Raw genomic sequence first — 12,213 nt, 5'->3', positions numbered from 1 at the left:
CTTAACTATGGGAAATACCTATGTTACAGCTATGCTCACTTAGTCGGTACATGGCTATTGGAAATACATCTGTTACATCAATGCTGATATAGCCTGTGCATGACTATGAGAAATACCTGTGTTACAGGTATGCACAGATAGCTGGTGCATGGCTGTAGGGGAAAAAGCTGCTGTACATGGATGTTGTGAAAACGTATCCTGCATTGCAATTTATCACATATCCCTGCTACATGGGTGTTGGCATATATCAGTTATTAACATCTAGTGCTGGCCAGAGCTGTAACAGATATATTTTTTAAATAGTCGATATAGCCTCTATCGCTTCAATGAGCTGGTACAAGTGTGTATATAAACAACCCTGTCCTACTAGGTATGTGACTGTTATAGGGGTGTGCATGCAGGGTCCCCTCTGATAATCAAATAAACGTGGTGATGATAATGTCATCACAATAGTAGCAGAGTCGTCAATCATATTTTCAGGGAAAACTACATTAGACGATTCTCCAGGTTAAATGTATGCAGATTTTGTAGTAAATTCTTAATTTATATTCTTAGTGTCATACCAGAAATTTGGACTTCCAAAGTTGGTAGATTCTCGGACTTATCTCTAGATATCTTATTATTTGCACTGGATGTATCGCTAATAACAGATGCTGCCGTTGATTCTGGTAGACTGGTGGTATCAACGGTGGACAATTGTTCTTCTGTGTGTAACCGTTCATTGCTATCAATGGTGGACATTTGTACTTCCATATGTAACCGTTCAGTCGGTGTATTTTGTGTGTCATATATAGCTGTTCTCTTTTCTTGTACAGTTTTGGTTGATGTTGTTTCTATATATCCTCTTTCTCTTCCGAATTCAAACTTGGCTTGTGGTGACTTTGAGTTGAAGTCTGTACGGCAGCAGCACTCATCTATATTAACAATTGAAGGCAATATTAAAAACTGCTAGATCGACATTTAAATGTTAGTCACCGATATTTTTCTTTGTTTAGCTAAAGAAAGTACTAGTGACCTAAGGGGCCCTTGTCACTACGAGTCGATAGGCGAGTAGTGAACTTAGGTCACGAGCTCGTTATTTTCCGGCTGAATGAAGAAAAATATTGGGAATAATATAATTATACCATCGGCAGTAATGAAAGAAAAATCGAGGAAAGTAATGGCAATTTTGAACGTTTCGAGTCATATTTCCAACATATCAGAACCAATAATGACGTAGACATGCGTTGTTATGACATAGAATGAACAGAGTATATATTCCATATTTTTGTTCATCTTGGTGCATGGTATAACATCGAATACATACATACATACATACACACACACATACACACATACATACATACATACATACATACATACATACATACATACATACATGATCTTCCTTTTGTAATCAAGGCGTTGTTCCTCTTTTGAACAAGATAACTGTTAATACAAGGAAAAAAATATATGTACAACTACTAATGTTGTGTGCTACGTTTAATGTGTTAACGTCTTGTATGTACTTGTGATGTTCACCTGCTTGGCGATCGTGTAGAACAACTCTGATTTACCAAACAGACTAGTGTATCTGTACACTTTAAATACTATCAAATTCGTATAATTTGCCAAAACTGCAATGTACACCAAAATACAATTACTCTAAGGTTATCTACAAACTTTAACAGGTGAAATTCAATGACTGACGTACCTTCTGTCACTGAGCCAATTAGAAATAACAACCCGATGATTCCAGTACTCAGGATTAACCAGTACATCAGAAGTGACAAAATGACATTCCGAAACACCTTATCAACCATACTTCAAAATTAATGATGCTATTACCAAAGACTTGAGTGTTCGTCAAGGAGGAGAGGGTACTGTGGAGCCTTTGGAATAAGTACACGGCTTTATACAAAGCGAACATCAAACGTTTATTGTGACATGAATGGAGTCATTTGATTTGCTCCTTAAGGATATTTCATTTTTTGATGACAAGTGAATAATGGTTGACCTCTGAGGTCAACAATTAGGACATGTATATATATCACATTATTTGGGTTTTTTTTAGATTCGGAATGTTTTTAAGTTTGGGCGTTATGTACATTTTGTGAGAGTAATATAATTATTAAGAAAGAATGGACATCTGACATTCAAACACGGGTAGTGTAGTATAAATGTATATCAAATCGTTGCCAGATGGATTCGGATTATTGAACTAGAGTGGATGAAGGGTAACATATAGACAAAAAGAAGAACTCTTTCTTTATATTTGAACATGTTTTTCGCCAGAGGCTTTTGTTTCTGTCGCTATACACAGGCTGGTGAAATCATCAATAGAGAGTTCCATATATTTCGGAATAAATACTATTGAAAACATATAATCTTTAATGTATTCTTAAGAAAGCCATGCAAAACGTTTTCATTTCAAGAAAGTTGCAAGTAGGCACTATAGAATGCGATTGATCTTAAAACACTTTCAAGCAGTTATTTCACCTAGTGCTCCCAGCTTGCGTCGTTGTAAACCGCACCCTCTTTTACGGCATCGTCCAAGACGCATCACCAAGATTTCGTAGTGTCGCGCAAATAACAGCTCTGGTTTGCGAGAATGCTAGCTTGCTAATTTTAGAAATCCTACTTTTCATATGTGACCCTTCCAAGAGTACACGTACTCCCCTTGTCTTCAAAACGTGTATACGTTTGTATATCAATGTTATCCTAATACGGGTGTTGAATGGACGTTTATGTTTTGAACTGTGTATGTTGGTTTTGTTTGACAATATTTGTCTGCATATTTGTTTGTAGGTTATGTTGTATCTATCTATCTGTTTGTTTGTTTGTTTGTTTGTTTGTTTGTTTGTTAGCAGGATATGGAAACACAGATGTAGATGACATTGGGTGGAAAGATTGCCAAATGGACAAGTGTTTCAGTTTCGACATAAAATAATCATTCCGAACTATGGAGTGATATGCATGGCATTGGAAGATTAAACTCTGTTTTCATCACAACTGTTAGTGACAGCTGAGTGGAGCTTATTCTCGCAAACCAGAGCTGTTATTTCTTCCGCGACACTACGAAACCTTGGCGATGCGTCTTGGACGATGCTGTAAAAGTAGGTGTAGTTTACGACGATGAGCGGAGCAAAGAGTTAGGTTGACTCTCTGATGTTGTCCCACTTTCGCTGTCCATCATTTTTTTCCTATTTTTCTATGTTCAAGTTCATCCAATTCAGCTTTGATATAAGTCATTTTATATTTTCAATAGATTTGTTTTTGGTCAAAATGATATTTGCAAATTCTTCCCAGAAACAGATGGTCGGCTTGCTTTGCTGTTGAGTGTGCATGTGTCTTTGGGGGAAATCTATTTAAAGTGGCCATATGGTATTGGTAATAACATTTGCAAAGTCCTTGCTTGTAACTCAATCGATTGCAAAAGATTAATAAACGTGTAAAATGTTTGTTAGTGTACGTACAATAACAAACTTTTTACACCCTTTTACAGTGTATTGAATTGCAAACACAGACTTTGTCAGTGTTGTTTCACCCTTATTTCTTACGTAGGACCATGCATGACAAAATTGTTTTATAAATAATCAATCCAAATATAAATCAAATACCCAATCCTTATCCATAGAAGTAAAGAATATTATGTACCTGACATTGTTCTGCCATGAGATCGTGATTTTGAGGGATTTTTGAGGGTTGAAAAAGTGATGCATGAGCCTACAGTCCGATCCAGGCACACCCCTTGGTGTTTGAATACTATAGTACAGGTGTGTGTATAGAAACATGGTAATTATTTCAATAGCATGCAGGCCCGTATATTCATATACATGTTTATAGATAGTTATCCATGAGTTTAAAATATTTCATTTACCCATGTATATTTTGTTTGTGTATGTATGTATGTATGTATGTATGTATGTATGTATGTATGTATGTATGTATGTATGTATGTATGTATGTATGTATGTATGTATGTATGTATTTATTTATTTTTATTATTTATTTATTTATTTTGTTTGTTTGTTTGTTCCATGTGATAGTACTGAAGCCACATTTTATTTTATACATATTTGCGTCGTTCATACTTACACATCCTAGCCTGATAGTACCGTCTTGATCTCAATATTGACAGCGCGCTGCAGAGTCTAGTCGTATTGATTGGCAATGGAATCAAGGTAAAGTTAAGTAGGCCGATCACAGGGAACCCAGGAACCGAAACAAACAAACAAACAAACAAACAAACAAATAAATAAACAAACAAACAAACAAATAAACAAATAAATGAATGAACAAGTATAGGAACAAATAAAATAATTAAATAAACCAGCAAATAAACAGATACTCATGGAGGTATACTAGATATGGTTTTTTCCTATACCATCACTACTACTTAATAAACAAAATGTGGCAGGAAACTGTCTTCATTCAATTTTGTGGAAGTTTTTGTGTGCTCTTTGTACTAGTGCTCTGAACCTGTAACCCAAGGGACACTTTTCTAGGGAGGCATTAAGAGGACGTTGTATCATTGGCTGTTCATTGATGAGACGTGTATATGTAAATACATACTATCTTACTGATTTTGCATAACAGATGATCCAAGATTCCCACCCCAGCAGATGGTGCAGCCTGGACAGCCAAGTAACCAGGAACAGCCAATCATGTATGGTGCCCAGGTGTACCCACATCAACAACCAAATATGGGCATGCCAGTAGCAGGTCAACCACCATGTGACCAGGAACAGCCAATCATGTATGGTGGCCAGGTGTACCCACATCAACAACAAAATATGGCCATGCCAGTAGCAGGTCAACCACAGCCTCAACTGCCACCAATGCATCAGTTTCCACCTCAAGGAACACCAACAGCTCCGCCATACACACAACCTCCTTATGCACCAGTTAACTTTGAAGGCCAACAACAAGTTATGGAAGAGAAACCACCACTTGGCCAACCAGATGAAACACATGGTGGAGAACAAAGAGGTACTGATGTCACCTCCAGCCAACCAGACCCCTCTCCACCTAGCTATTCAAGTGTAGTTGATGGCGCTGACATGTCAGTATCTCTCATTGATCATGCAATACAATCTTAAACCGTACAAACAAAATTAGACATCTCGTAAGATTCCAAGAAGAAATATTCTAATAAGTCTTCTGAAATATAGTCCTTGATAATATTTATCCTGTTGAATTCTTACAGGATTGGGAACAAAATACAAGGCACTGTCATAAATTATTAGAGAATGTTTTAAAAACCCAGAAAATTTTTTTATTCACTTACTTTTGTTTGCTGGAAAATAGCACAAGCTAAGTTTATCAGTTGTTTGAGTCTGCAGTTGTCTGCACTGAAGTAGGCTGTGGTTTATTGCACAGTAGCTCACATTTACAGAAGAATTTCAAGTCCCCCTGGCATTTCATGTACATATAAAGAAGCCATAAATCGGTTGTTATCAAGCCATACTTCTCTCTACTTCCACCAAGCTGTGCCAAGTGTTATTAATTCAATTCAGGAGTTTATCGATCTTCCCTGTTTGGAACAGGTTATGCTTGTAAATGCTTGCCTGTCGCTGGTTGTATTTTATATAGACAAGTAACATTGACACCATTTACAAATAACTATCTGTTTACACTAGTATGTTTCTGAACATAATACAGAAAAGCTGCCAAAATGAATCTTCAAGGACTCTGGTTTCATACTACACTGTACTGTTGTTTGTTTGTTTGTTTTATTTACGTGTCCTATGTGGGCTTACCAAGTGAATATTTCGTTCAATACAAATATGTGTACCATATAAATTAAAGAGTTGCCACATCCAGCCCACTGGGCTTAGAAGACACAAAAAGAACAGTATAAATATACATATTGAAAATAAATACTGGAGAAAATTAATCATACAGTGTGTTTTTTCTCTTTCCAAAAGCCTTATAAATAAAGTCATCAGGAAAATTCCAGAACTTAGTCTACACCCCTGATGATGCTGACGAGATGTCGGCAAATGTTTGGGATTTGCTGCCTAGAAATATTTTGACTGTGAGTAGAAATATCATTACTAAATATATATAGAAAAGGTGTTTTATCTTTACACTATATTTATTTTTGATCTATGTGTAGGCATAAAAGAAGTTTCATTTGTGAATGTGCCATATTTATTTTACTTTTTGTGTTGTTATTTTATATCAAAACCTTTTATATTGAATATTGATGTAAATTCATCTGTATAGGTATATTGTATGACAATAAACTATTATAACTATTGAACATTACTACATTTCAGTTGATATTTTGTGGCCTTGTTCATCAGTCTGATGTTCTGGGTAAGTCACATGACTTAACACTGGAATCATGTGACCTCTATTAAAGCATAACATTACAAGATTTGAACCACACTTGTGCCTTGGTTTACATAATATGTAAATGACTACACAGTAGATTGAGGATTAATTCTTCATACCTGGTGAATGAAGTATTTATTTTGTATAACAATATTTATCAGGTTATGCTAGGGAGTTGTAACCACCCAAATCAAATCAAACTAACCATCCAAATCCAAACCCCCTAGCTTGAATAAAAATATGTATCTATTGTACATTTGGTCCAATGTATAATTCTTTCCAATAATCAGAACTGGCAAAACAGAAATGATTAATAAGTAAGGCATTAAAAAAATCAAAAAATATTAGTTTCTGTAACGAGCAATATTATTGGTCTACTTGTCTGTACTCTGTCTAAAGGAACCAATCGTATACAGCATAACACATACACACAAATTTCACATCACCTTTTATTTTGCTTGCATAAAAATAACGGTTTCCTTCAAAGTTTACAATAAATTAATATTTATTACATTTCACAGCCTTGAAAATTAATCATGATACACAAATTCTGCATAGTAACATCTGGAGGAAAATACTTAATATACTCTACAATTGACATAAATTATATGACAGAACCCCATGATGCAACATTCAACATGGCGGGTTTGCAAGTTCCCTATTCACATAAATTATATGACAGAACCCCATGATGCATCAGTGCAAGTGTGGCATACTTGGGGTAGTTGCATGAGTGTTTGCAGTGTTCTCTGCAGCAATACTTGGCACAGCGAGTGAAAGTGCAGCAGAAAACAGTGCAAGCACAAGTGCAAATACCCCTGAATACCCAGACTGGCTCTCATGCAGCCCGGAGTTCTGTTTTTATTACATACGTTTATCCTAAACAAAAATTTTGGTGAAAATGACACTGATACTCAGACTATGCGATCACACCCTTTCATGTAGAATGAATGATCATGTCATTTGCATATCATTTGCATGTAAGTATGCAAGAATGTTTTCGGTATTGCACTGCAGTGCAAATACCACTAGTATGCGTGTGCACCGGTGCAAGTAATCTCTGGTACATATGTAATAATGTTTTTGGAATTGAACTGCAGTGAAAATACCACTAGTATGCATGTGCACCAGTGCAAGTAATCTCTGGTATATATACAGTATTACATGCAGAAACAGGAACAGAATGATTCAACATAGGAATGTAATAACCAAGATGAAGAGAGAGTGTGGTGTTTACTAACCTCATGTTAGTTAGTTATCTATTCATACTAAATTTGCATAATTAAACAATCTTCACTGCTCCCCATGATGTGGTTGATTACTTCAGAGTCTTGGCAGCTTTGATAGAGTTGACACGTTACACTACAGCTCTCCATATGAAGTATCTTTAATGGTGTTATTTTACAAGTTGACCCAGAAACAGAGGTAGGGTTACATCTCTACTTATGCATAGAAACTTTAGATGACAAAACAATATAATTTTGAACATGCATTTTACTTTTGGACACATTTTTTGAAGTTCAGGGCTATGCCTTCATTATGAACTAGCTACTATACAAACAAAGGTACATGTGCTCTACTTATGTGTCAGAGTAGGATGTTAGTTACGTAATCAAAGTTCAGTGAACTCGGACTCATTCAACAGTTCACTCTTTAATACCTTGTTATAGACACTTTGTGACACCCTATAATCATTGAGTGATTATTTCACTACAGCTTTGATTAGATTTTCTGAACCAGTTTAGTGATTTATTTGATTCAAGACATTCAACCTATTCACTATCATGCTATAAGTTCAATTACACAGTCGCTTGTAAACTGTTATTCCTTTCCTAAATAGTTATATTCTTGTCTATGACGGTCCTAATACAGAACAATGACGTTATTATAGGGATTGGCGATATTCTTATAAAATCGGTAGTGATGTCATACCCCCCTACATACATACAACACAAGTTAGGAAACCAAGCCATTACCAAAATGATGACATCATCTTTCATCGATCCAAAAGGATTGCCAAAACACCAAATATAACCAAAACATAACCACCCATGCCACGCTTGCGTATCACTGGACCTACCTGATCAATAATGTACAACAACATCGATCTAAAATGTGTTTACGAAATTGGTGGAATTGGAGATGGTCGATACCAAAGAACAACGCTGGTGAACTATATCAAGTATGACCAGTGTAAGAAAAGATCATTGAATGTGAGTGTTTAATAATTGATGAAGTGTCTATGCTGAGCAAGAAGTTTTTTGAAGACTTAGAGTATGTCTGTAGAAGTGTCAGAGGCAATGACACCATTTTTGGACAACTGCAGATTATTGCAGTTGGAGATTTTCGACAACTGCCACCAGTGCCTGATGTATGGAGGGGTTACCATGGTCACTACTGTTTTAAAAGTGGAAGGTGGCCATTAAGCTTGGGGCATAGTATAAATCTGAACACAGTGATTCGGCAGAAAGACACACCATTAGTCAAAGCCGTCCAAGACCTGACTGATGGTTAGATGACAAATGATACAGTGACACTGCTAAACACCTTACACAGACCACTGGTAAATGTGCAAGACAAAGATGTCATTCATTTGTTTGGAACCAATTTTGAGGTAGATTTTTACAATGCTCAAAAGCTGTTGGAAATTGATGGAGAACACCGAGTTTACACAGCAATAGACAAATTGAAATGTGAACAAATTGAAGAGACATATGGTGAACTCATATTACAATCAAGCTTCCCAGAAACCCTACAAGCAACTGCAAGGAAACAGAACATAAGAAGTGGCCTGACAACCATTAAAGACCAAGCATATGATTTTTTCATTAAAGTTGAAGAACAAAGACAACAAGAAGAGAGCAGACACAAAGGCAAAGAACATGCCGATATGTTAAATATTATAGAAAATAAAATGCTGAACAATTCAGTGCTATTCCAACATCTTTTTGAAGAAACCCCTAACAAAAACAAAACAGATTTAATGGAAACAGACGATTCACAATTGGTGGAGGCTGTTGTAGAAAACCTGTGTGATGGGGCTAATGCTGTTTGTGACCTGTTTGGAAGTACACGCGGGTTACCAATAACCAGACAAGAAAAGACTTGCTACATGCATTCGGCAAGAAAAAAGAAATGGCACACAGAAAGTCAGTGATGGAAAAAAAACAAAAACAAGAGGAAACTTGTATCCAATTCAAGGAAATTAAAACTGACAAAACACCTGGTAAAGCTACGTCACATCACCTTTTAAAGGCATCCATAATAAAAAACCCTGTGTACTTTACTAGGGCTTCTTATACAAAGAATGACTTGAAAGTGCTGTGCCAGGCATACCATTAGACTCTCTTACAGCCCTCGGAGCTTCGCTTTACTAAAATTAAAGCTAAACGAATTATTTTGTATGTACCGATGCCAGCTAATTAACCGTACTCGAATATCCTTGTACTGTGCACCCTCATCGACCATGATAGAGATAACCATTCGTTGACGTGTGACTGCGACGCTCTGTGTTATCGCGAAGCCCCGAGGGCTGTTAAGACTTTCAACTCAGATTGTGATAAGGCTCCCCACTTTGGAATTTTATGATTACTTACTTTGGTGTGCCTAATAGATTTGTAGAACAACCCGTTACATACTGTTCTCCCAGCTCTTGTTTTAAACATGGACACCTCAACACAATTCGTCTTACCAACTACATCCCAGCCACTATGTGTCATGTGGCCAATTTAGTGTCAAGAGGTTCAAACTGACATCTAGATTTGCAACTGAAAAAGATCTTGTTGCTAAAATCCGAAGAGCGCTACCCACTTTCTCGATGGAAGAGGGAAATATATGTCGAAAATGCCACAACATTGTTTTGGGCACAGTGAAAAGACTCCATGAACTGGATTGTCGATTTGACGCGGGCGAAGGCACGAGGAACCAGATGAAAAGACCACTAATACGAAAGACACCAACGAAATTGACACCACAAAAGAAAAGGCCAAGAACGCTGACTTTTACAGACGTGAGTACACCACGTACGCCTACCCATACTCCAAATATTTTTGCCGCACTACCAACGGGCAGTGGTGCTCATATGAGGAAAATCCTTCCTAAGCCAAAGTCACCGGTAAGTGTTATCGTATGATTGATAAACAATGATTTTGGGAATAGTTTTCAATACAAATGTGAAGTTGTCATGTGAAGTTTGCATGTGTGTACAAAACATCGATCTAGACTACAGTCAATATCGTAGTTGGATACGAACTCATACCTACATGTCTACGTCCTTGGTTCTATGTCCATGGTGGACGTAGTGGATGTAGACTAGCAGGTGTGCGACTTCTCGGAACATATTCACCTTTATCACCCAATATTGTGTAACAAAAGTGACTCCACCATAAATCTAATCTAAATCCAAATGTATCATTACGGCTCAAAATGATTTAAGTAACAGATGGCAAACTCGATACAAATTACCTGTAAATACACTAACATTAAATACATTTACAGTTACGTACACACGCTTTTAATTGCCACAGTACATTTCACTTGCCTACAGTATTCTTTAAAACCTAGAAATATATCGTTGCAATGGTATTAAGTTATTTATTATTTGTTTCATTTTATTCGTTAATCTGTGAAGTTATACGTTTTCCAATTGTTGTTTATATATGACTAAATCTATATTACAAGCTTGTTTTGTCTATCATTACTGTCCGTATAGTTGCTACTGCTATACTTTATAATGATATTATGAAAATACGTAATTATACCAACAACAATAGACGCAATTTTAAATACATTGTATGGTTGCTGATACCCTAAATACACTTTTCACATGTTACAGTACATACTACTTTATTTATTTATTTATTTATTCATTTATTTATTTATTTATTTAATTTTATTCGTTAATCTGGGAAGTTATACGTTTTCCAATTGTTGTTTATATATGACTAAATCTATATTACAAGCTTGTTTTGTCTATCATTACTGTCCGTATAGTTACTACTGCTATACTTTATAATGATATTATGAAAATACGTAATTATACCAACAACAATAGATGTAATTTTAAATACATCGTACGGTTGCTGATACCCTAAATACACTTTTCACATATTACAGTCCGTACTACTTTATTTATTTATTTATTTATTTATTTATTTATTTTATTTATTGTTCCCGTTAGACCTATCGACGACTGAATAAAGTCAATGTGGCATCTTCCTTACCAATAGCGCATACATATTTACAACATCTCGGTGAAGATAATACGAAAGATGTAGTGAGTTGGATCAAAGGAAATAAGTCTTTCAGTATAATCGGTGATAACATAGATGGGTTGAAGAAGGTGAGAAGAATGAAAGAACGACAGAATGTAGATTATCATTGGTTCAACTCGCAAGCAGTTCTCGATCGTGTACACGCTACAGACTTACAGAATATAAGCCCACGGTGTGATGTAAGAGAACTGGATAATAGCACATGGCTACCTACCCAGGAGGACCACCACTCATTAGCCCGGGATATCGCTATTCTTTCCAGCCGAATACTACAGAAACGTATGCCATGCTTGGAAAATGTATTATCATCCATTCCGCAACATATTAACCATGAACATTCCACTGAAATGCGGCAACGCAGTGAACGAGTGATGCTTGAAGTAATATTTAAGAATTCAGCGAAGCACAGTGACATGTTAGAAATAATGGATCTACTTTGTAACTGGAAACGGGAATGGAAATCGAAAGCTAATCAGACAACTGATGATGTGGACGACAGTTTCCTCTTCGGTGGCGATCAGTTAACACGAGAGCGTGCGTACGGTTCTAAACTTCTAAGAGCCGTCGGTGCGGAGGAAGATGGAGAAAAGTTGAAAGAATGCATACCCAAAATAGAAGA

Source organism: Glandiceps talaboti, chromosome 23, assembly GCF_964340395.1.
Source record: "Glandiceps talaboti chromosome 23, keGlaTala1.1, whole genome shotgun sequence".
NCBI lineage: Eukaryota > Metazoa > Hemichordata > Enteropneusta > Spengelidae > Glandiceps > Glandiceps talaboti.
Note: the sequence above shows the minus strand (reverse complement) of the source record.